The sequence below is a fragment of the Rattus norvegicus genome, chromosome 3 (assembly GCF_036323735.1).
Source record: "Rattus norvegicus strain BN/NHsdMcwi chromosome 3, GRCr8, whole genome shotgun sequence".
Lineage (NCBI taxonomy): Eukaryota > Metazoa > Chordata > Mammalia > Rodentia > Muridae > Rattus > Rattus norvegicus.
The window spans coordinates 149,714,793-149,741,564 of record NC_086021.1 but is presented as its reverse complement, the minus strand read 5'-3'; the positions used below and the strand labels follow the sequence as shown (position 1 = coordinate 149,741,564).

Here is a 26,772-nt window from a genome sequence, read left to right as displayed (position 1 = left end):
CAGTTCCTCATCACTTCCATAGTTAATAACTCTCTCCTCATTTATTGCCTCCTTTTTCAGTAAGAATGTGCTGGTCCTCAGAAAAGATGTCCCTAAAGAATCGTTTCGGTCACACATGCATTTGCTCATTGAAATAGTTGATGAGTATAGAAACCACAAGATAATGGAATGGTCAGGTATGTTAAACGTCATGGTTAGACATTTTCTATCAAAATTGTTTTTGCCTATGATTCAAGAAATTTATAACATCTGTCTGTATTTCTTGTGTGGCTTATGTTAGATTGCATTCCAGTCAGTCAAAAATGATGGAGAACCCTTTTCCTTTCAGGCAGGAACAACTCATATTAAAAGACAAACATCCATTCTCCAAGTTCTGTGGTTGCTGACATGTGATCTCTTGAATTCACTGACGCTTTAATTGCTCATAGCTCTAAAACACAGTCTCTCCTGGGATTAGATGCTAAAATGGAAATATACTGTTTCTTCATGGTTAATTTTGCTCCCAATAATGCTATCATAAGTAAACTCACAGAAATATCATATTAAGAGAAAGGTTTCTGCCAGGAACTGCAGGCCCATACAAGCTTGGGAGAAACAATCGATTTTCACTTTTTTCATCACAAACTTTTAACCAAATAATTAGCTGTTAAGCATCCAAAAGCCCATCTGTATGGATGTTCAGAAGCAGCCAACTGTTGCATTTGCTAGCTGATGTTAGCAATGCCTGCCCCTTGTCCACTCAATAGCTCTTCTGAGATAGCCCTTTAGAATTCCCACTGCTAAAACTTCACTTCCTTCCTGAGGATCCTTGCCTGCTGCTAGAGGCCTCAGCGCTTTACATATGGTACACATGAGGACAACGGTCCCCAGGTATAGCTCTCAACTGCATGGCCAGAGAGGAATGTGCATAGGATGGCTTTCTCTCCCTTGGATGGGATGACCTGGAGCTTTTGAGTTTTACGTGGATCCCAGGGTTCCACTGAAGAGTGAAGCTTTAGTTTCCACGATTAAAGATGACTTGATGAGGTGACTTCTGTTGCCCACCTCCCACCCCTTCTGCTGTATTCCGACTTCACTTTCTTTCTTTCATTCTATATACAATTTTGGTGTTGAGCCTCGTTCTAGAGAAACACAGAGTCTTAAGCTCGGCCCATCTTGCAAGAATCCAAGCATAATTATTGCATTTCTATTTTTACCTTCCCAAACTAGACCTTTTTAAAAAATCTGGCTTTGAACAAATCTATCCAAACATATCACAAACGTCTCAGGGAGCTAGCTACAAAATCTAATCTGTATCCACGCAGACTGGGAGAGGCTAAATTACCCCATCCGTGAGAACATAATAGGTGCATTCTCATGTAGCATGCGAGTTTCATCTCTGGTATTTTGGACTTTTCCTTTTATTAACTATCACAAAGTACAGAAACAATATGTTGAAGCTAGAGATATGTGTATTAGTTAGTAAAAAAACACCAGGATTAGAAGAAAGTTCCCAAAGTATTGGAAGTGTGACACAATCAGAAGTTGTATTTGAAGTACCTCCGTTCCCCAGCAGTTGTAAATACCTTGTCCATGGACCAGTAGTCAAGAGCACTTGCAGCCCTTCCAGAAAAATCTGTGTTCACTTTCCAGCATCCACATATGCACCGTATGTGCATAACCGTCTAAAACTCCAGTTTCAGGGGATCCTATGTACTCCTGTGGCCTGTACAGTTGCAGGCACACTGTGGTGCACAGTCATAGATGCAAACAAATTGTTCATGCATGTAAAACGCAAAGGAAATTTTTTCAAATAAGTCAGTGATGGCAGTGCTGTGTCTGGAGTGGAAATAACTGTGCACTCACTCTCTAGATTTTCTATAATCACATATTCTCAAATTGCTTAGAAGATCTTTTACATTTTTAAACAGTTTTTCATATATTTTGAGGGAAAAATAATAATTTTTATAGTATTCACGAACCAAGTAAAGTCTTCTGAACAAAAGCAGTGGATTCTAAGTTGCCCCTTGAGGCCATTCCAGCTAAAAGAGTCATCAGTATTCAATAGTGGCATGGCGAGTTAAGAATGTATGAAACCCGATTCATTTGAGGCTAAAATCCCAGGTTGAAATTGTTCAAAACAGGTGTGGAGATGATTTGAAACAGAAAAGGAGACTTTGAATGAGCAGAATTTGGTTGAAGGAGCAAAAAGTAATAATGTGAACGGCATCTGAACATCCAGACACCCCTTGGCTTCTACAATAGCTAAGCACATTTGCACTCCACCTAGAATATGGCCACTCAGTTAGTTGACTTCCATATCTAGTAAGCTGTCATCTAGAGGGACTCATAACACCTCAATTCTTCTAACATATTCTAATGTGAGGCCAGTCCTCAGAGACACAGCCTCAGAATCCCGAGACTCTCTTTAATTCTTGTTTCTATATTTATAAAAATTGTAAAAAACAGTATATTTTTATGATTTATACTCTGTATATCCTCTCAGCTTTTAATTATCTGTCGTGTTTGTTTTTCTTTTAAAATATGGCTTTCTTTTTAGTTGGGAACAATTATGTATTTGTAGGGAACTGTGTACATTTAAATATATGTAAAGACTTTTGTTGGTCAGAATAGGGACAATTCTCACGTTTTTTAAATATAATTACATTTTCTCTTCTTTTTTCTTTTACCCCTCCTAAGTCCATTGTCTCCTCTCAAATTTTTGACTTGCTTTTCTTTAGCCATTTTTGTTACATGTACATATAAAGGAATAACTATATAGATACAACCCACTGCGTCCCGTTAGTGCTGTTAGCATGTATATTGGTTGTGATGTCGAACACATGGTTTTAGACAATCAATCAGGGGGACCTGCCCCAGCAAAAGATGAATTCACCCTCTCTCGTCACTTGTTAATTGCATCTAACTCTTCACCTAGGTGTATGGCCCAGTGAGGTTTCCATCATCTACATTGGAATGTATACTGGGGTTGGAATCATTCATGTCTTGTGCAGATAGTCCTGTTGAGATTTCATGGGGGTCACTTCCCTGTTATCATGGGACACTATCACAGCAGACTTTCTGTTCCTCCAGCTCTTGCAATCTTTCTGCTTCCATTCAACTGGCAACAATGCTATCAATAGTAGTTTACTGATTTGTTTTTTTGTATACCTATGGTAGGTGAAGTCAAGAGCACCTTATAATGCAGGGACCCTCTCAAGGACTCCGAGGAATGTCTCCTAGCCCCATCATATATATTATGAAGAATGCTCTAAGTTTCCCCATTGGTTTCAGCAAACGAACTTTGATTATGTAACAGTTACCAGTACTCATTCCCTGCACAGATATCATCTTCACATCAGATGTAGTGTTTGCCATTTGTGTTCTGTTACTCTCTGAGAAAGGAAACATACTGTCATTTTCTGGTGATACATACGAAGAACAGTTTCAAAATGTTATCCTTAGCACCTTTGCCATCTTGATGCAGATATCACAGCATCCAACTTGGGACATCTTTCTGGTCCTCCAGCTACAGTGTGAGGTCCCAGGCTTTAATTCTCAATATCTTAACATGAATATAGTGGGAAAATTCATCCTATCTGTCTCTACTTTATCTCATCCTTAATTCAGTGAATGGTATGTGACCTGCCAAATTGTTCAAGCTCAGAGATTAGGCTTTGTCAAAAACCTTCTCTTCTGTATACCTCATTTCCTGTATTCACTCTATTTCCATTCACCTGCTTTCACAGACTGCTGCTGTAACTCAAGCTCTGGGTAAATCTCTGCCCAGGTTAGTTATAGCCACTCCCTACTTGCCTATCTGCCCTGAATCAGCCCTTCAGAATGAAAATGCGTTCAGAGAAATTTCATGGTTCTCTTAGCACAGCCCTACCATCCTTTACTGGTTTGCCTACCTGCCTAGCTGCACTTCCTACATACCAACCCCCCCATAGCCATATGTGTAAGAGATGCACCTTGTTCTTCATGTGTGTGCTGTTTTCCAGAGACCATATTTCCATTCATTGATGTTTAGTTCAAGTATTACTACTTCCAGAATGTTTTCATTAAGCATAATCTCTATATTTCATCATAATAGCTAGCACAATCATCATATCATGAAAGGCCTTTAATAAATGAGATGTTTTCTAATAAAATACCAAAGGACATATTTTCCTTTCTAAAGTCCTGGGTTTTACCATAGTACCTGGCACATAGTTGTTTTCAGGTTGCAAAGTCATACTTGGGGTATGTATAACAGACCTCCTAAGCCTCAGCATATAACAGTAGAGAAGAAATAAATGGGATAGACTGGTAGAAATACACACACACACACACACACACACACACACACACACACACACACACCCCTAAGGTCTGGCAACTTAGTGACCCAGCAGGAATGTTTCTGCCATAAGGAAAATGATCTTGAGAAATGTTCAATGGAACATTAAGCTCTAACCTAGAAACATCCCTGGAGAAGTCCCTCCTCTTCCACAGTTCAGGAGACGGATATTAACAACTTTTGCTCAAAATCTGAGATGCCCAGCCTGAACAGAAGGAAGAACATTGGCAGTCATGGAGAAGTGGGTTAGGAAATTGGAGCCTGTAAGTCTAGAGCACTCCAGTAGCCATGTGTATCCTGAAAAATTCCATAAGGATGCACTACTGACAAGGATTGGGAAAAGGAATTTTAGGATCATTGGTTGAAAAAAGACCTGAAATTATGTGGCCATATTAAGTGATTGTCAGAACCTGGAAGAGTGATTTATTTTTTATCTTTTTTCTTTTCTTTTCTTTTTTCTTTTCTTTTCTTTCCTTTCCTTTTCTTTCTTTCTTTCTCTCTTTCTTTCCTTGTTTCTTTCTTTCTTTCTCTCTTACTTTCTTTCTTTCTTTCTTTTTCTTTCCTTTTTTTTTCCAATGAGGGACAGTAGAGAACTTTATAGAGAGTTATCAAGAAATCCAACCAGGAACGGATCCAAATCAGTCCTGGGCTAAGGTGGGGGTAAAAAAAAATTGAGTCAGCCTCTGGGCTGGAACAGGAGAGGCATGACGTTTCTGTAATGAGGATATTTTAAAAGGATGTATTTTAAAAATTATTCTTAATTATGTGAATATATATATATACCTGTGTAGGTATATACGCATGTGAGAACAGGTACTCATTAAACCTAGAGACATTATATAGAGCCCAAAGCTAGAATTATAGGCAATTGGGAGCTGTGTAACATGATGACTGGAGGTTGAACTTGGGTCCTCTAGATGAACAGCATCCTTATTGTAAACACTGAGTCACCTCACCAGCCCTTGCAGTAAGACATTGGTCAAAGTGATAGACCTCAAATTGCTGAATAGAGCGCTCAGGTGATTCTACTAAGTCACTAGCTGCTGCCTAAGAGTAGGCTTTAGCCCAAGTGTAGAGTCTTGTCTCTGATTATAATTTAGTAATAAAAATGGGAAATTGATTCCACAGGAAACAAACTATACACAGTATAGGTGTTACCAACGAGACAGCCCCCACCGACTTCTGCTCTCTGCTCTTTTTTCCCTGCCTGAACTTGACATAATTATTACTTATGCTATATGTTAACTAATTTCATTTTTAACCTCTGCTGATTTTAAACTACCTATGTTAAGTTTTATACTGTAGCTCAATATTTTCATTTCATGGCTTGCTCGTGTTTCTTACATATACCTCTTTACCATCTTGGGACCCCTTTCTGGGAGATTCAAAACTTCCCCCTGTGTTTTTGCAGGTGCCATTTAAAAATGACAAGGACAGAATGTTTATGTGTTTGAAGGCTTTGATTTAGAAAAAAAGGAGAGATTAATGATTTACTTCCTTAGGTCAACATCGGCTTGCTGAGCTGTGGGTATGAGGCGAGTTGTAGTCCCCTCTTCTTATATGTTAAATTGTCTTGCCTCCCCTGTTGATAACACCAGTCAGTCAGATGCTCTGAAATTCTGGATTTGTTATCTGTCTGCAGTATCTGTAATCTTATTCTGAGGTCTGAGGAGGAAGAGCTGAATCACATTCTGTTTTCAAGAACACTGGAGAGGTTTCTTGGAAAACTAGGAATTTCTACCTGCCCCTCTCTCCCAAACCCTAAGGAAACCTGGACAGGTTTGTCCATCTTTCTTCTAACATCATTTTAAATTCTGCTTTCATGCTAAGTCAATAGTGTGATAGAATTCCCCACTGCACTTTGCAAGGAGAGGCCTAAAGTTTATTCACATTGGGAGAAAGTTCTTATACTCCTTTACCAGTGATCCCACCCTCATCTTTATTGGTATACTGTGATAGCTTAGGGAATAATGTCTGTAATACTGACCTGAATGCATGGTAGGCTGTGTGTCCATGCAACTCTGAGACCTTAGTCTTTGCTACCCCTCAGGATGAGAAAGCCAACCACAATATAGGGGGTCAGGAAATGTACATCAAAGACAGGACAAAACCATCTCACAAAGAGACAAACTCCCCTAAGGAAAAGGGGAACATACAAAAACTAGTAGTGTTTATGACTTAATATTAATACATGTAGTAAGAATAATCTGGCCTAAATGCAAATGATTCTTTACTTTTGTTGTTGTTGAGACTTGGGTATATGTTTTGTAAAAAAATGTTTTAAACTACAGATTTAATATCAGAGTCCATCTAAGATACATTACCTTTCTCAGTTTTTGAGGTTTTTAGTACAATATGGCCACTTCTCCTGATACTAATTGAGTTAACTCAACTATAAATTGAGTCATGTAGACATAGACATAGACATTATACATATACGATGCACATATACATGGCAAGTTTTGTTTTAATGATGCAGAAGATATTTAGCAATAGTTAGTATTCCAATTTAAATTAAAATTTAGACATATGTGATGTTGCCAATGCAAATAGCTCACCTGTGTTAACTCACAGGGAATGTTACTTTGAACACATGGTTCAGTGCTCACTTTCACAGATGATACCATTCTGGGCTGTTGGCACCATTTCTGTCTTCCAATTAAAAAGGGAATCATAATTTCATATATTTTTTCAGATGTAAGAACATGCAGGTTTTAAAAGGCGGGAACCACAGTGAACAGCTGAGGAACTGAGTAGGAGAAAAATGACCAGCTCTCCGGAGAAGGGGTGCTTATTTCCACTGGCAAAGCATTAAAGGATAGATAAATAATGGAAGGTAAGGAAAAATTCACCATATCTATTTTTCTGGAACTACCTTTGATCATTTATATTCATTTTATTTTATTGTGAACAACTGAGTCTGAGAAACATGCAGATAACTTCCAGTAAGAAGAAGTTGCATTCAGTACTGGCTTTCTGAGGACAATGTAAAAGCAAAGACTTATTGTATATCATCTCTGGTTACTGCTGCAATCCAAGGAAACTTGGGAAGAAAGAGTGCCTCCTCCTTCTCCCTCTTTCAAGCCACTCCACCCCTACCTGCTCATGTAAGGTGTCATCAAAAATATTAATTTCATAACACTAAAATGGCACAAGCCAGAAGCCATGCACAGAACAATGGAGTACGGATTGGCAGTCTCCTTATCTCTGTTATATGAGTCAACCTTATTAGGATGGCTATTGTTGTATTTGATCTCAGGGCATGGTGCATGGTAGTTCTTTCTTTGAAACTTTGAGCTCTCTATCTTTGCCACACTTGAGGAGGAGTAATGTCAGCAGCAAGGCAGTGGATCAGGAAAGATACATCAGAAAAATTATAAAATCAGTTAAGAAAATGGGGACTCAAGGGGTGGGGGAATCCTAGATGAGAGGCTCTATATTGGGAGAGGGAACTTACTGAATCCAATTTCAACAGAAAGACAGGCCATCAAATGAGGGATAGGGTTGCTATACCAAAACCACAGCTGTGATCCACAATTCTTCCTGTCTGAAAGAAATGCAGGGATGGAAATGGAGAAGAGCTTGAGGAAAAGAAGATCCAGTGACAGGCCCAAAATGGGTTCCAGCTCAAGGGGAGACCCCAAGACCTGACACCATTACTCAAGCTGTGGGGCATTCACAGAAAGGCACCTACCATGACTACTCTCCAAAAGACCCAACAAGCAGCTGAAAGAGTCTGATGCAGATATGTGCACCCAACCAAGGCACAGAAGCTGCTGACCCTTCTGGTTGAATTAGGGAAAAGCTGGAGGAAGCTAAGGAGAAGGGCAACCTTGTAGGAGGACCAGCAGTCTCAATTAACCTGGACCCCTGAGATCTCTCAGACACTGGATCACCAACCAGGCAGCATATACCAGCTGAGATGAGGCCTCCAACATATGTACAACAGAGGACTCTCAGGTCTGGGTTCAGTCAGAAAAGATGCACTTAACCCTTAAGAGACTGGAGACCCCAGGAAGTTTAGAGGTCTGGCGGGGTGAGTGGGGTGGAGACATCCTTGTGGAGACAGGGGTGGGGGCTGTTGGATGGTAGAGAGGATGTATGGAATGTGGTAACCTCTGGGGGCAGGTCGTGGACCAGTAGGGAAATAAAGTCTGGAGTGTATTAACAAACTAACAAAACAAAAAGAAAAGAAAAGAAAAAAAAGAAAAGAAAATGGCTACAGTTTGCAACTTTCTCTTTCTCTTTAATAGCATCAATGAGAAACAATTTCCACCACTTGGTAAGAGTCTAAGAATGGGTACCAACAATTTCAGAGTCAAAAAGAAATATGCAGCTTTGTGCCAAGTTGACATCCTGTCTTTTGAGCAAATGTGTGGGTCACTGAAAATAGTTTTCCTATGTGCTGTGATGATTAAAGCTTTTACATAGTAGCTGACAAAAATAAAGGGCTCTATGTATTGTAGCGGAATTGCTCTGGTTTAAATTCCAATGAATATCAGAGTATATAGGAAAGAGAAAAAGAAGGCTTGATGTCTATGCATTATATTGCTATTCATCTTTTTAAAGAGAGGAGGGACAGGCACCAAATTAAGTTTGAAGGCAGGCAATTTCTTTAGTATTACATAGGCAAGCCAAAAATATAAGGCTTCAAGGCTGGCATGCGAATCAAAGACACAAGTTAGGAGAGAATGAAGTGTCATAATAAGTAGATAAAGATGTCAGGAATTTTAGCCAATCTAGAAATAGAAAAGTCTTAGTAGATATAGAACTATCACACCACTTTTTTTTACTGTCTCTAGACACAGAGTTTAAGAGAATCATTGAGTCTCTTATTTTAAAAAAAGCCAACTGACCAGGTTTCTGTCATTCCGATAATGGATATACTAACAATTCCCTTCAAAATATACATTTCCATTATATAGTTTTCCTCCCAACACCCAATAGTTTGCAACATGAAAAATGATTTCTTTATCCATCTACGAAGTGATCATGTCTTGGCTATATCCAATCTGTACTAAGACTTCACACTCTTGGATGTGCCGTGCAGAACATAGCACAATTCCGTCTTAGTTCCCATGCCAGGTTGATTCTTGGGAGGCCTGGAAGTCTAGTTTATCTGACCCATTTCACCTGAGCGTGATGAGACAAGCTCTGGATGTGTGTCTTTCCCAAGAAGTTAACAACCCTGGAACACAGGATATTTAAAAGAAATTTCTGAAATTTCCCCTGCCTTTCATTTGCTCGTTCAATCATTTTTATGGACTATGTTTAAACAAACTACAAGAAAACAAGAGGATGAATTTTTAACTAAATTTCCCATGTGATATTGGAACTATGGGGACAATTCTGTATTTTCTGAAGAATATTAAAGGCTAGCACAGAAAAATGCTTCACTGAAGTGGAAATCTGTAGTTCTATTTATTTTGATGTATGTCTTATGAATATGTTCTTAAAAGTTATTCCTGAAAGAACTTCATTGGAAAAGATATTTCTAGAAAGTAGTGAACTTAATGAATTGTTCATGATGTTGCCAGCCTTTAATGGGAGAAGACAGAGTTAATGCAATGCGTATCATACAACGTTAGCCAGAAGAGACCCGGTGGAGTAGCATCAGAGACCATTATCTCCCCAAAGACTAGACATAATAGAGGCAGATAATTAGATGAGAGCATTTTAGGAACCAGGGCAGAAGTTAAATCTTGAGGACAAGATAATGTTCAGATTTGGGCAACCTCCAAGAGGCAAGAATCCTAAGCCAGTGTAGAACAATTTTTCTATAGCTGTGCTGGTACACTCTGGGATTTGGAGTAAGGGAGCTTGGTGTTGGAATTAAAGCAATGAGTTTTATGTACTAAAGCAGTGAACTCGGCCCATACTGTGTCATGGTCTGGATCCCACAGACATCTGTTTATGTTTCAGAAGCTATGTGGACATCTGCTCTGCCAGTCAATCACCACAAAGTCAGATCCTTGAGGCAAATGTTATAGCATATGTGGAGGAAGAGAGAAGGGGTGGTCGGACTACAGGACAGACAAAAAGGTAAAGGCAAGATAAAAAGCGTGATCTGTATCTAAGTATGCCTCATTTCATGGAAACAAATGTGATTGCATATTGATATAGAAGATGTAACTCTCACAGCATGCAGCATGTCTAATTTTGGGGAGATAGTTCAGAGTATTCTAAACATCATCTTGAAACTCTCAAACTGCCAAATTTAGAAACTCCCCGATAATAATATATAAACACAGTTGGTTAAAGGCAATTATGGAGTCAGATTTCAATAAAGACAAACACAGTACAACCTTAGCAATGAGTGTCAGAGAGATTACAGTGAAGGAATAATAAGTGACATGGAATTGATCACTGGGAACTCTCTGTGAGATGCTGGCTAAGGGATGCTGAATGGCACGGTAATTCCCATATGGCAGTGACAAGCATCCCATCCTCCAAGATAGCTATATGGCATCTGATCTCAGAATCCCATAATAAAAATAGGTAGGTTTTGGCAAGCATTTGAGATCCCTGGTAGCAGTTTTGTAGAAGAAACCTAAAGTATTAAAAATGACAAAAACATCTATTCGAGTTGAGGATATGATTAAACGTTGTAATAGAAAGACAATCAACACATGTCTACTGTGGTTCTAGGTGTCCAGATTAATGAGTCTTTTAGTCCTGTAGTATAGAAATCATTAGTTAGTACCCAAGGAATCATGAGTTTCTGAGGTCTGAGTACCCCATGCTCATTGTTGCTGGAAAAGAGAAGGGAAGAAAAAGAAGAGGAGGAGAAGGGAGAGAAAACTAGTAGAAATAAGAGGCGAGATGAGGCTAGGGAGGAAAGGAATGAAGGGGAGAGCAGGGAAGGGGGGGAAGGGAGGAAGGAAAGGGAAGTTGGAAAACTCTCAGTTATCTACATAGTCCAAAATCAGAGAGAGTATCTTCTTTTCTTAGCATCCTGTGTGAGACCAAGGCCACCAGAAAAGCGGTATGGTAGCTTATAGAAGAATTTCCCCCATAGGCTCATGTTTGAATACTTGGTCCCCAGTGAGAAACTGTTTGGGGAGGATTAGGAGACATGGTCTTGCTGGAAGACACATGTCATTGGGGCCAGACTTCAAGATTTCCAGTCATTCTCAGTGCTGTTCCTAATATATGTTCTGCCTCCCCCTGCCACCATGCTTTTGCTCTCCCATCACGAACTTTAGTGCTCCGGAACTGCAAGCCCAATTGAAGGCTTTCTTTTATAAGTTGCCTTACTTGTGGTGCTTTGTAACAGTAGTATAAAAGGGATTAAGGTAAGATCACCTGTAGGTGGTCTGTTGTGTCCAATTGCAATACCAGCTTATAATGAGGTATGGAGAGCGCATGGTATTTCTACTGGTCAACTCAAAATCCAAAGCCAAGTACAGTGAACCATGGATAGGTGAAGGCAAGGCAGAATTGAAGACTTGACGATTTGAGGAAGGCAAGGAGTATCTCCTGTAAGCTGAATGACATTCCTAAAAAGATAGGTTTAGTTAGAACCTGTAGATATGAGTATATTTAGAAAATAGATCCTTGAGTATATCATTTAGCTGAGGATTTTAAAATGACATAATTCTAGATTAAATGCAATACTAAATGTCTTTATAAAGAGACTTGAAAATAGAAATAACAGGGAACTTTAGGGAGCGATGGGAGTTACAAAGCCACAGACTGAGAAATTACATCAGTTACCTAAAAGCACCAGAACCTAGAAGCGAGGCTTAGAAAAGATATTCTCTCAGGTCTCCAGAAAGAAATTCTTTCAAACAGATTCTTGTAGTAGAGGCTTCTAAAACAGTCAATTTATATATTTTCTTGCTTTAAGTCCCATATTTTCTGATCCTCGATGCTCTAAAAAATTAAGGCATTGCCCAGTAAAAGGAAAGAGGACAAGAGAATGATAGTGTGAGATGTCAGTGAGTGCTTACTCAGCTTTTGCAGGAAATGCTCAATATACCCATCTAATGCTTATCTTTGAACTGAAGAGAAATGTACGTTAAAATTCCTAGTTCAATATACCCACTTGTCCTAATTTTCAGTTATTCCTATGAGTATTGAATAAAAGGGAGAATGAAGAATTATTTTCTACTGGTAAAAATAATTCATTACATGGCAGGGAAATTTGATGGAGATGATGTTGATGCTGTAACAGGCTCTAAACGCCTTCTGAGGTTAGGGGACTATGGACTGAATACTCCCTGACTTTCCTGAGTCTCCAGAGCTTTTGCAGGGGGCTGAAGGATTGCTATCTCCTTTGTTGTAACTGCATATAAATTTCTAATCAGAAGGCTGTCAGCTGCTGATCCTATATTAAACATCATGAATTTTTATTGAGCAATTGTCACTAAGTCAATGAAGAGTAGCAGTTAGGAGTTTGAAGTCTGCATGTCCCCTCCTTGTTTCCTTTCATTCCACCAGGAAACCATCCTGGGATCCCACTGAGAGCTTTAAAATCCTCCTGGGACTGATCTACCCTTCCATTCTCCTAGGCAGGGTTCATCTGGGACAGTTTGGGTACTGAGTTCTCTATATTCCAAATTAACTCAGAGAAGCATATGGATGGCTGTCTTGAGCTGCCTTTTGGCATCTTAAGTTACTGATATGATCGGGTTTGTCAAATCTATCTCCAGCATTGCTGTGAGCTAATGGAGAGGAATCACACACATTTTCAAATTTTGGCAGACAAACAGGCACTTGGTTTTCATTCCTAATATAAAGACTATACTTTATGCCTTGTTTTTTCCAACTTGTATTTCAGTAAGCATAGATAAGCGTGACAAGGTCCACTTGCTCTTTCTTCTCTCACCTGCCCCTCAATCTTCTTCTACTTCCTATTTCCTTCCAACGGTTCAAAGACAGAGCTGCTTAGACTCATGAATGAGCTTTGTAATTGAGCAGCTGGTTGGGTGGACCACTTGCTCTAGAAAGAAAAATCAAGTTACCTAGGGAAAGATTTCAAGCCCTTTACCTTTCCATTTCTAGAAAAATCCAGTTAGTAAAAGATAAGCAGGATACCACTGGACAACCATTACAAAAAGACTAAGTATTGGGAACCAGGGAGGTAACAAAAAGAACAGTTTAGAATGGGTAGCAGCAGACACATAAGGAGATGGAAGTGTGAGAGTGTGAAGCAATTTGCAGAGAAGCAAACGGAAAATGAAAATGAATGCAAGTATGAAAATGATATACCAGAACTATCAAATCAAACTGAAAAAAGACAGAGCTGAAGAAATCAACTGACAATACCAGAAGCCAAGGCGATGTTAACCAAACAGGATTTCAAACAGCCTAAGACAATAGCAAAAGTACCAGCAACATAGTCATGAGTGTAGTACAGTCACACAAACAGGTGCTGGGGGTCCAACTGTGTATCCTATGAGTCAGGAGTTGAATTAACTATTTGCTTCTACAAAATAGTCTACTCAGAGTCGGTGTCTCAAACGACTTGATCATTTACTCCTGCCTTTATTGAGCAGCTAGTAGCTGGGGGATCTGTGGAAAGTGCCCAAGCCGATTGATTGTCTAGATCTACTTCCTTGCACCAAATCATGGTTTTGTTTGCTTGCTTTGTCCATTTTTCACATGCGTTCCTTTTAGGCCCAAGAGGAAGATGTCAGAGAAAGGACTTTCATGGCCATGCTGAGGTTCAAGAGACCAACTTATTTTCAGCCTGTGTTTGAGTAACTTTACATTGGTAAATAATGTCCCATGACTTAAGCACCAAATTAATGGTGCAAGAAAATAGACACTTCCTGTGGAGAGAGTATGGAAGGAACACATATCCGTGAAACATTCTAATGAATTCCAAAGGTAAAAGAGGGGAAGTTTTAGGAAGTTATCACTTCATATGTCTCACCTTTAGAAAAACTTCAGTTTCACCCTCTGTGACAAGTAGGTGAAGTGGGAGATTCTGGGTGTTTTTTCCCTCAGTAACTTGTGCTATATTAAAAAAAAGTATGTGGTCTATATTGAGGTGAGACAAGCCAGGACTAGGTCATACTAAAGTACACGACTTGTACTTTTTTCTTGACTCATATTTCTTTGACTTGATGTCTTGGCATTCATTTTAATCAACAAACACATTAATAGTAGCATGGAAATTAATGTATTGTGCAGAATTTTAATGACTAGTTTGGCTTATCCAAATATTTCACCCGACATAATGCATGAGATTTTGAAGACTGAAAACAAGCCATTGTGGAGGACAATCATGGGCAGAGTGGATGTAGGAGGAAATGGCCAGTGGCTGGAAAATGTCAAACCCAGAGTCATCGTGAGCGGGAAAGAAAAGAGAGCATCTCTGCAATTTTCCCAAATAAACTTAATTAGGGAAAATTAATATAATCAAATTATACCAGTGCTTCTCATGAATATGCCAAATTATAGAACTCAAAATAAAAATGTGTCAGAAAGCACTGGGCCCTAGATTCAGTCAAGCTTAAAAATTAACGTTTACTCTCTGTCATGTTGCTTTCATTTCTCATGCCTTAGCTTCCCAGTTTTTGAGATGAAGTGTTCCTATAGAATCACTTGCCTCCTTCCATTTTTCTATTGTCTTGGCTTGATTGATATTCTATTTTATTATAGTTACCTTTGCTTAATTTTCAGTTGATTTCTTTGTTTCTTCTTCTTTCTTCCTTTTTCTGCTTGCTTGCTTTCCTTCTCCTCCTCCTCCTCCTCCTTCTTCTTCTTCCTTCTCCCTTCTCCCTTCTTGCTTCTTCTTTCTTCCTCCTTCTCCTTTTCTTCTTTTTCGTCTTTCCCCTCTTCTTCTTCTTCTTCTTCTTCTTCTTCTTCTTCTTCTTCTTCTTCTTCTTCTTCTTCTTCTTCTTCTTCTTCTTTTCTTCTTCTTCTTCTCCTTCTTCTTCTTCCTCTTCTTCCTCTTCCTCTTCTTCCTCTTCTTCCTCTTCTTTCTCTTCTTCTTCTTCTTCTTCTTCTTCTTCTTCTTCTTCTTCTTCTTCTTCTTCTTCTTCTTCTTCTTCTTCTTCTTCTTCTTCCTCTTCTTCCTCTTCTTCCTCTTCTTCTTCTTCTTCTTTTTCTTCTTCTTCTTCTTCTTCTTCTTCTTCTTCTTCTTCTTCTTCTTCTTCTTCTTCTTCTTCTTCTTCTTCTTCTTCCTTCTTCCTTCTTCCTTCTCCCTTCTCCCTTCTCCCTTCTTGCTTCTTCTTTCTTCCTCCTTCTCCTTTTCTTCTTTTTCGTCTTTCCCCTCTTTTTTCTTCTTTTTCTTCCTTCTTCTTTTTCTTCTTGTTCCTTTTCTTCTTCCTTTGCTTCTTTTTCTTCTCTTCTTCCTCTTTCTTCTCCTCCTCTTCCTCATCTTTGTTTTCATCTTCTAAAATGTGATTAACACTTCTGGGCGATAATATTCAAACTTCTTTCCAGATTAAGCACTTTAGAATCATTTATTGAATATGTATTTCTGACCAACTTCAGGAATATTATGATGGGGTTTCTGGGGGCTCTGCTCAATGGGACTAAAACTAGTGGATTGGGACACACATATCCTATGAGATTAAAATGGCAAGAGTTAGGTAGAAAATTCTTTAGCGGCTTTGGGTGGTCAGAGAAGAGAAGAATCAGGTCCATAAGAAGTCTGAAACCAAGTCTGGGTCCTGAACTGTGGAGAATACCTAATCAGTTGAGAATAATAATGAGATTTTCCCAAGTTCATGGAGAAGCAAGCCAGGAATGGAGGTAGGAAAAGTCTTGTTGTTTATAAGAAACCAGAACCTGGAGTCTGAATGAGATCAGCCTAACAAAGGCTCATAGGGCCCTCAACAATCCCTGTGTACTCTGCTAAGGAGGAAAGAGATGAACACTGAAGTATGTTAAATGAAATAGTATCATGGTGGCTTTGCCTTCTTAGATGGATCATCATTCTTGATGAAGTAAAGAAAACAAGTCAGAAGAAATGACTGTGTTAATAGTAAAGTCAACAGGGTTATTAGAGGTAGGTTGGAGTGCAGATATGTTGACAGATGTCTGTAAAGTTAATTTCAGTGATATCCTCAGATTATTCAGGTACATGCTAAATTAGCATGTTGGTAGAGCACCTAGGACACCAATAATCATGGCAACTCAAGAAATGGGAATACAGGTCTGTAATGATGGCTTGATGGCTAAGCATGCTTGCTTCCCATGAAGAGCACTTGGGTTCAGTCCCCAATACTCACAATAAGTAGCTTACAGCTACTTGTCATTCAGTTCCCAGCGTATCTGATATCCTGATGCCCTATTCTTACTTCTATGGATACAGGCATGTGGCACATAGACATATACTCTGGTGCACACATATTAAATAAAAGATAATATAAAAATAAGATTCCTTGAGTGACCCTAAAAATTATAACTAGAGTACAAAGGAGGAAATGTTTTTAATGATCAGTTTGGAAGATGAATTGCAGAAAGATAAACTATGTTGTGAAGTATGGACTAAGAAGCATTTATTTTGTATACACAGCTCATTAGAATCATTGTTTTAAAGTTAGAATAAATTATCATCTGACGTGTTTTCAATTTGGTCTTTTCAGAAGCATATAGTTCATGTGAGATTAGATGACCCATAGTTCTTGTTATCAGTTAGTCAATAATCAGGAATTTGGCTCTCTGCTCCTCCCTGCTCCAGAGACAGCCACATCTTCTCATGCAGTGCCAGCCTCATCTCATAGACAAGATGGTTAAGGTCGGTGTGAACGGATTTGGCTGTATTGGGTGTCTGGTTACCAGGGCTTCCTTCTGCTCTGCATCTGGCAAAGTCAATTTTGTTGCCATCAACGAACCCTTCATTGACCTCAACTACATGGTCTACATGTTCTAGTATGACTCTACCCACGGCAAGTTCAACGGCACAGTGAAGGCTGAGAATGGGAAGCTTGTCATCAACAGGAAGCCCATCACCATCTTCCAGGAGCGAGATCCCGCTAACATCAAATGGGGTGACGCTGGTGCTGAGTATGTCGTGGAGTTTACTGGCGTCTTCACCACCATGGAGAAGGCTGGGGCTCACCTGAAGGGTGGGGCCAAAAGGGTCATCATCTCCGCCCCTTCAGCCAATGCCCCATGTTTGTGATGGGTGTGACAACTCCCTCAAGATTGTCAGCAATGCATCCTGCACCACCAACTGCTTAACTCCCCTGGCGAAGGTCATCCATGACAACTTTCGAATCGTGGAAGGGCTCATGACCACAGTCCTTGCCATCACTGCCACTCAGAAGACTGTGGATGGTCCCTCTGGAAAGCTGTGGCGTGATGGCCATGGGGCAGCCCAGAACATCATCTCTGCATCCACTGGTACTGCCAAGGCTGTGGGCAAGGTCATCCCAGAGCTGAATGGGAAACTCACTGGCATGGCCTTCTGTGTTCCTAAACCCAATGTATCCATTGTGGATCTGACATGCTGCCTGGAGAAACCTGCCAAGTATGATGATATCAAGAAGGTGGTGAAGCAGGCATTTGAGGGCCCACTAAGGGCGTCCGGGGCTACACTGAGGACCAGGTTGTCTTCTGTGACTTCAACAACAACTCCCACTCTTCCACCTTTGATGCTGGGGTTAGTATTGCTCTCAATGACAACTTTGTAAAGCTCATTTCCTGGTATGACAATGAATACGGCTACAGCAACAGGGTGGTGGACCTCATGGCCTACATGGCCTCCAAGGAGTAAGAAACCCTGGACCACCCAGCCAAGCAAGGATACTGAGAGCAAGAGAGAGGCCCTCAGTTGCTGAGGAGTCCCCATCCCAACTCAGCCCCCAACACTGAGCATCTCCCTCACAATTCCATCCCAGACCCCATAATAACAGGAGGGGCCTAGGGAGCCCTCCCTTCTTTCTTGAATACCATCAATAAAGTTTGCTGCACCCACAAAAATTAGGAATTTGTCCCATTCTATCTTATTAATCAAGAAACACAAATAAAACATTCGACTTTCTAACAAAAGTTCTCTGAAGTAGTCTCTGCCACATGTGATTATGGGGGTAGAATTAATATTCTTTTTATTTTGTATCTTTATGAGACAACTAAAGGACAACATGAAAATAATCTATATCACAAAAAGTGATGAGCCAAGAAAGCAGAGTCATGAATGTTCAGAGAGAGGAGGACTCATGTCTTCTTAGGTACATTTCTCCTAGCACAGAGGAGAAGAAAGACAGTGGGAAAGAGCACACGTAAGCTGCCTTTCAGGTGTATGAGGAAAAGAGGGATCTGGAAATATTTAAGAGACCAGGTAAGAGTCTGAAAAGACATATACATGTTGGAAGAAAAATCATTCAACAAGGCTAGTTGGTTTATAAGGAAGAAAAATGTCTCTTAAAGGAATAAATGAAGTCTCTGCACCCAAATCCCGTGGGAGGGAGAGCTAAACCTTCAGAGAGGCAGACAAGCCTGGGAAACCAGAAGAGACTGCTCCCTGCACACACATCTCGGACGCCAGAGGAAAAAGCCAAAGACCATCTGGAACCCTGGTGCACTGAAGCTCCCGGAAGGGGCGGCACAGGTCTTCCTGGTTGCTGCCGCTGCAGAGAGCCCCTGGGCAGCACCCCACGAGCGAACCTGAGCCTCGGGACCACAGGTAAGACCAAATTTTCTGCTGCAAGAAAGCTGCCTGGTGAACTCAAGACACAGGCCCACAGGAACAGCTGAAGACCTGTAGAGAGGAAAAACTACACGCCCGAAAGCAGAACACTCTGTCCCCATAACTGACTGAAAGAGAGGAAAACAGGTCTACAGCACTCCTGACACACAGGCTTATAGGTCAGTCTAGCCACTGTCAGAAATAGCAGAACAAAGTAACACTAGAGATAATCTGATGGCGAGAGGCAAGCGCAGGAACCCAAGCAACAGAAACCAAGACTGCATGCCATCATCGGAGCCCAATTCTCCCGCCAAAACAAACATGGAATATCCAAACACACCAGAAAAGCAAGATCTAGTTTCAAAATCATATTTGATCATGATGCTGGAGGACTTCAAGAAAGACATGAACACACTTAGGGAAACACAGGAAATCATTAATAAACAAGTAGAGGCCTACAGAGAGGAATGGCAAAAATCCCTGAAAGAATTCCAGGAAAACACAATCAAACAGATGAAGGAATTAAAAATGGAAATAGAAGCAATCAAGAAAGAACACATGGAAACAACCCTGGATATAGAAAACCAAAAGAAGAGACAAGGAGCTGTAGATACAAGCTTCACCAACAGAATACAAGAGATGGAAGAGAGAATCTCAGGAGCAGAAGATTCCATAGAAATCATTGACTCAACTGTCAAAGATAATGTAAAGCGGAAAAAGCTACTGGTCCAAAACATACAGGAAATCCAGGACTCAATGAGAAGATCAAACCTAAGGATAATAGGTATAGAAGAGAGTGAAGACTCCCAGCTCAAAGGACCAGTAAATATCTTCAACAAAATCATAGAAGAAAACTTCCCTAACCTAAAAAAAGAGATACCCATAGGCATACAAGAAGCCTACAGAACTCCAAATAGATTGGACCAGAAAAGAAACACCTCCCGTCACATAATTGTCAAAACACCAAACGCACAAAATAAAGAAAGAATATTAAAAGCAGTAAGGGAAAAAGGTCAAGTAACATATAAAGGGAGACCTATCAGAATCACACCAGACTTCTCGCCAGAAACTATGAAGGCCAGAAGATCCTGGACTGATGTCATACAGACCCTAAGAGAACACAAATGCCAGCCCAGGTTACTGTATCCAGCAAAACTCTCAATTAACATAGATGGAGAAACCAAGATATTCCATGACAAAACCAAATTTACACAATATCTTTCTACAAATCCAGCACTACAAAGGATAATAAATGGTAAAGCCCAACATAAGGAGGCAAGCTATACCCTAGAAGAAGCAAGAAACTAATCGTCTTGGCAACAAAACAAAGAGAATGAAAGCACACAAACATAACCTCACATCCAAATATGAATATAACGGGAAGCAATAATCACTATTCCTTAATATCTCTCAATATCAATGGCCTCAACTCCCCAATAAAAAGACATAGATTAACAAACTGGATACGCAACGAGGACCCTGCATTCTGCTGCCTACAGGAAACACACCTCAGAGACAAAGACAGACACTACCTCAGAGTGAAAGGCTGGAAAACAACTTTCCAAGCAAATGGTCAGAAGAAGCAAGCTGGAGTAGCCATTCTAATATCAAATAAAATCAATTTCCAACTAAAAGTCATCAAAAAAGATAAGGAAGGACACTTCATATTCATCAAAGGAAAAATCCACCAAGATGAACTCTCAATCCTAAATATCTATGCCCCAAATACAAGGGCACCTACATACGTAAAAGAAACCTTACTAAAGCTCAAAACACACATTGCACCTCACACAATAATAGTGGGAGATTTCAACACCCCACTCTCATCAATGGACAGATCATGGAAACAGAAATTAAACAGTGATGTCGACAGACTAAGAGAAGTCATGAGCCAAATGGACTTAACGGATATTTATAGAACATTCTATCCTAAAGCAAAAGGATATACCTTCTTCTCAGCTCCTCATGGTACTTTCTCCAAAATTGACCATATAATTGGTCAAAAAACGGGCCTCAACAGGTACAGAAAGATAGAAATAATCCCATGCGTGCTATCGGACCACCACAGCCTAAAACTGGTCTTCAATAACAATAAGGGAAGAATGCCCACATATACGTGGAAATTGAACAATGCTCTACTCAATGATAACCTGGTCAAGGAAGAAATAAAGAAAGAAATTAAAAACTTTTTAGAATTTAATGAAAATGAAGATACAACATACTCAAACTTATGGGACACAATGAAAGCTGTGCTAAGAGGAAAACTCATAGCGCTGAGTGCCTGCAGAAAGAAACAGGAAAGAGCATATGTCAGCAGCTTGACAGCACACCTAAAAGCTCTAGAACAAAAAGAAGCAAATACACCCAGGAGGAGTAGAAGGCAGGAAATAATCAAACTCAGAGCTGAAATCAACCAAATAGAAACAAAAAGGACCATAGAAAGAATCAACAGGACCAAAAGTTGGTTCTTTGAGAAAATCAACAAGATAGATAAACCCTTAGCCAGACTAACGAGAGGACACAGAGAGTGCGTCCAAATTAACAAAATCAGAAATGAAAAGGGAGACATAACTACAGATTCAGAGGAAATTCAAAAAATCATCAGATCTTACTATAAAAACCTATATTCAACAAAATTTGAAAATCTTCAGGAAATGGACAATTTCCTAGACAGATACCAGGTATCGAAGTTAAATCAGGAACAGATAAACCAGTTAAACAACCCCATAACTCCTAAGGAAATAGAAGCAGTCATTAAAGGTCTCCCAACCAAAAAGAGCCCAGGTCCAGATGGGTTTAGTGCAGAATTCTATCAAACCTTCATAGAAGACCTCATACCAATATTATCCAAACTATTCCACAAAATTGAAACAGATGGAGCCCTACCGAATTCCTTCTACGAATCTACAATTACTCTTATACCTAAACCACACAAAGACACAACAAAGAAAGAGAACTTCAGACCAATTTCCCTTATGAATATCGACGCAAAAATACTCAATAAAATTCTGGCAAACCGAATTCAAGAGCACATCAAAACAATCATCCACCATGATCAAGTAGGCTTCATCCCAGGCATGCAGGGATGGTTTAATATACGGAAAACCATCAACGTGATCCATTATATAAACAAACTGAAAGAACAGAACCACATGATCATCTCATTAGATGCTGAGAAAGCATTTGACAAAATTCAACACCCCTTCATGATAAAAGTCCTGGAAAGAATAGGAATTCAAGGCCCATACCTAAACATAGTAAAAGCCATATACAGCAAACCAGTTGCTAACATTAAACTAAATGGAGAGAAACTTGAAGCAATCCCACTAAAATCAGGGACTAGACAAGGCTGCCCACTCTCTCCCTACTTATTCAATATAGTTCTTGAAGTTCTAGCCAGAGCAATCAGACAACAAAAGGAGATCAAAGGGATACAGATCGGAAAAGAAGAGGTCAAAATATCACTATTTGCAGATGATATGATAGTATATTTAAGTGATCCCAAAAGTTCCACCAGAGAACTACTAAAGCTGATAAACAACTTCAGCAAAGTGGCTGGGTATAAAATTAACTCAAATAAATCAGTTGCCTTCCTCTATACAAAAGAGAAACAAGCCGAGAAAGAAATTAGGGAAACGACACCCTTCATAATAGACCCAAATAATATAAAGTACCTCGGTGTGACTTTAACCAAGCAAGTAAAAGATCTGTACAATAAGAACTTCAAGACACTGAAGAAAGAAATTGAAGAAGACCTCAGAAGATGGAAAGATCTCCCATGCTCATGGATTGGCAGGATTAATATAGTAAAAATGGCCATTTTACCAAAAGCAATCTACAGATTCAATGCAATCCCCATCAAAATACCAATCCAATTCTTCAAAGAGTTAGACAGAACAATTTGCAAATTCATCTGGAATAACAAAAAACCCAGGATAGCTAAAGCTATCCTCAACAATAAAAGGACTTCAGGGGGAATCACTATCCCTGAACTCAAGCAGTATTACAGAGCAATAGTGATAAAAACTGCATGGTATTGGTACAGAGACAGACAGATAGACCAATGGAATAGAATTGAAGACCCAGAAATGAACCCACACACCTATGGTCACTTGATTTTTGACAAAGGAGCCAAAACCATCCAATGGAAAAAAGATAGCATTTTCAGCAAATGGTGCTGGTTCAACTGGAGGGCAACATGTAGAAGAATGCAGATCGATCCATGCTTATCACCCTGTACAAAGCTTAAGTCGAAGTGGATCAAGGACCTCCACATCAAACCAGACACACTCAAACTAATAGAAGAAAAACTAGGGAAGCATCTGGAACACATGGGCACTGGAAAAAATTTCCTGAACAAAACACCAATGGCTTATGCTCTAAGATCAAGAATTGACAAATGGGATCTCATAAAACTGCAAAGCTTCTGTAAGGCAAAGGACACTGTGGTTAGGACAAAACGGCAACCAACAGATTGGGAAAAGATCTTTACCAACCCTACAACAGATAGAGGCCTTATATCCAAAATATACAAAGAACTCAAGAAGTTAGACCGCAGGGAAACAAATAACCCTATTAAAAAATGGGGTTCAGAGCTAAACAAAGAATTCACAGCTGAGGAATGCCGAATGGCTGAGAAACACCTAAAGAAATGTTCAACATCTTTAGTCATAAGGGAAATGCAAATCAAAACAACCCTGAGATTTCACCTCACACCAGTGCGATTGGCTAAGATCAAAAACTCAGGTGACAGCAGATGCTGGCGAGGTTGTGGAGAAAGAGGAACACTCCTCCATTGTTGGTGGCATTGCAGACTGGTAAAACCATTCTGGAAATCAGTCTGGAGGTTCCTCAGAAAATTGGACATTGAACTGCCTGAGGATCCAGCTATACCTCTCTTGGGCATATACCCAAAAGATGCCTCAACATATAAAAGAGACACGTGCTCCACTATGTTCATCGCAGCCTTATTTATAATAGCCAGAAAATGGAAAGAACCCAGATGCCCTTCAACAGAGGAATGGATACAGAAAATGTGGTACATCTACACAATGGAATACTACTCAGCTATCAAAAACAACGAGTTTATGAAATTCGTAGGCAAATGGTTGGAACTGGAAAATATCATCCTGAGTGAACTAACCCAATCACAGAAAGACATACATGGTATGCACTCATTGATAAGTGGCTATTAGCCCAAATGCTTGAATTACCCTAGATCCCTAGAACAAACGAAACTCAAGACGGATGATCAAAATGTGAATGCTTCACTCCTTCTTTAAATGAGGAAAAAGAATACCCTTGGCAGGGAAGGGAGAGGCAAAGATTAAAACAGAGACTGAAGGAACACCCATTCAGAGCCTGTCCCACATTTGGCCCATACATATACAGCCACCCAATTGGACTAGATGGATGAAGCAAAGAAGTGCAGACCGACAGGAGCCGGATGTAGATCGCTCCTGAGAGACACAGCCAGAATACAGCAAATACAGAGGCGAATGCCAGCAGCAAACCACTGAACTGAGAATAGGTCCCCTATTGAAGGAATCAGAGAAAGAACTGGAAGAGCTTGAAGGGGCTCGAGACCCCAAAAGTACAACAATGCCAAGCAACCAGAGCTTCCAGGGACTAAGCCACTACCTAAAGTCTATACATGGACTGACCCTGGACTCTGACCCCATAGGTAGCAATGAATATCCTAGTAAGAGCACCAGTGGAAGGGGAAGCCCTGGGTCCTGCTAAGACTGAACCCCCAGTGAACTAGTCTATGGGGGGAGGGCGGCAATGGTGGGAGGGTTGGGAGGGGAACACCCATAAGGAAGGGGAGGGGGGAGGGGGATGTTTGCCCGGAAACCGGGAAAGGGAATAACACTCGAAATGTATATAAGAAATACTCAAGTTAATAAAAAAAAAAAAAAAAAAAAGGAATAAATGAAAATAAAAGTCAAAGGAGCCTTTAAGTGACATTTCCTTCCTTATGAACTAACCAGCCATGTTGAATGATCTTTCAGTAAAATTCTATCTATAGAACTGTATCAGGGCATAGATATTTTACAAAAGAAATTCTTGGGCTAGATCAGATAAAAAGTGAAAACACATAGACTAGCATGGGCAATTAAAGTGTAAGTGGGTTAGATACTTGTAAAATGTGCTATGGAATAATTTCCTCTTAAGTTTTGAGGTTTTTGTCAGAAATAACCAGATAAGCAAATTAGTTATCAGTGAATTATTGATGGTATTGTAATAAAAAGTATACCATGACATAGAAGGTCAGGTACCTGCTATGGAAGTAGAAATCTCAGACCAGTCAAGAATCAGAAATAGTTAAAAAAAATCTATATTACAAAAATTGATGATCCAAGAAAGCAGAGTCATGAATTCTCAGAGAGAGAAGGACTCATGACTCCTTAGGTACATTTCTCCTAGCACAAAGGAGATGAAAGACAGGGGTTCAAAGAGCACATGTAAGCTGCCTCACCAAGACCTTCCTCCAATGCCATCCTCAGAATACTATGAGATTTTTTTCACAAAGTTAACAATGACTCTAAGAAGTGATACCAACACTTCATGGTTCAATTTAGTGGAGGAAGCTAGCAATTGTTGGTATGGCTGATGACAGGGATCACTCATTAGGTCTTGTGAAAAATAGACCCTTTATTCTTGGATGAAGGGCTCAATGCCTGACATGCTACAGGATCACATTGGTAGATTGTGCAAATAAAACTATCTAGGTTTCATTCCCAGAAATGGTTTCAGTGCTTGAACACAGCTCTAAAGAATAAATTAAAACCACACACACACACACACACACACACACACACACACACACACACACACAGAGAGAGAGAGAGAGAGAGAGAGAGAGAGAGAGAAGAGAGAGAGACAGAGACAGAGACAGAGACAGAGAGAAACATTGTTAGTTCTTGTTTTGCATGGCTAAGTGGGGAAACGAAAGGAAGGAAGAACAAAATGAGAAGAAAACATTAGGTATCCACTCCTTAACTCCCTTGCATTGAGGTTATAGACTCTATAGTTTTGTGGCACTTTCTGTTTGGGGCCACACAAAACTAGATGGTACACATGCTTCTTCAGTAGATCTCAGATGTCTTACCAATTCAGGATCAATGAAGAGAGACTTAAAACTAACCTATAACCAGAATTTAAAAAAAAAGTTGCCTTCTGCTGCATTATACACCAGGGTGGATACAAAAAAGAACTTGACACTTTTGTTTTATGGTGGTGAGCAACTCCAAAGTAGGACTCTAAAAATACATCATGTTGAATAATTGGTGAAAGCAATTCAATGCACTGTATCCAGAAAACCTTAAGGCCCAACCCTTCCCCCTTCTTTAAAGGGTCTGCAGTTTGAATATCCATTATTGAGTCATTCTACTCACTGAAATGTCCCTCAAAGTTGACAGCCTTGGTGAAATCCTGTTCTATTTTCTTTTTGTGCCAACTAGTTTATTGACTCTTTTTCTACAGTACAGATAAACTGGCCTTTGTAAATGGCAAAAGCTGAACAATTTCACAGTTCCCATGTGTCATGAAATGTTTATCCGTCTTTGTAGGATATGCTCTACTTCTGCTAACCATCAGCTAACCAATATATGGATAGCTTTATTGATTTCATTTACCTTGACCTTGACATTGATTTTAAGGTCATTGCTATTTTGAATATGAATGAAAGGTATTTCTCAGTGTCTAGGTAAGGAATGCCAATTCAATCTGAGATATATCTTTAATCTGGTAATATTGATATAATTTCTACCTTATAATTGGCTATAGTATATGAAATTATACCAGTATCCTTGTTGGATGGTGTGATGGTTACAGTGCGAATGGCCTCCATAGACTCATA

The 26,772-nt window shown here is 39.8% G+C and overlaps 1 protein-coding gene and 1 pseudogene across 8 annotated transcripts in view; one reads left to right on the top strand and one right to left on the bottom strand.

Annotated features, from left to right (window-relative positions):
• Macrod2 (mono-ADP ribosylhydrolase 2) overlaps nucleotides 1–26,772 on the bottom strand; it is a 2,017,257-nt gene that overhangs the window by 449,513 nt on the left and 1,540,972 nt on the right. The gene's annotated exons all lie outside the window — the stretch shown is intronic.
• Nucleotides 14,786–18,157, top strand: LOC134486162 (glyceraldehyde-3-phosphate dehydrogenase-like; annotated as a pseudogene).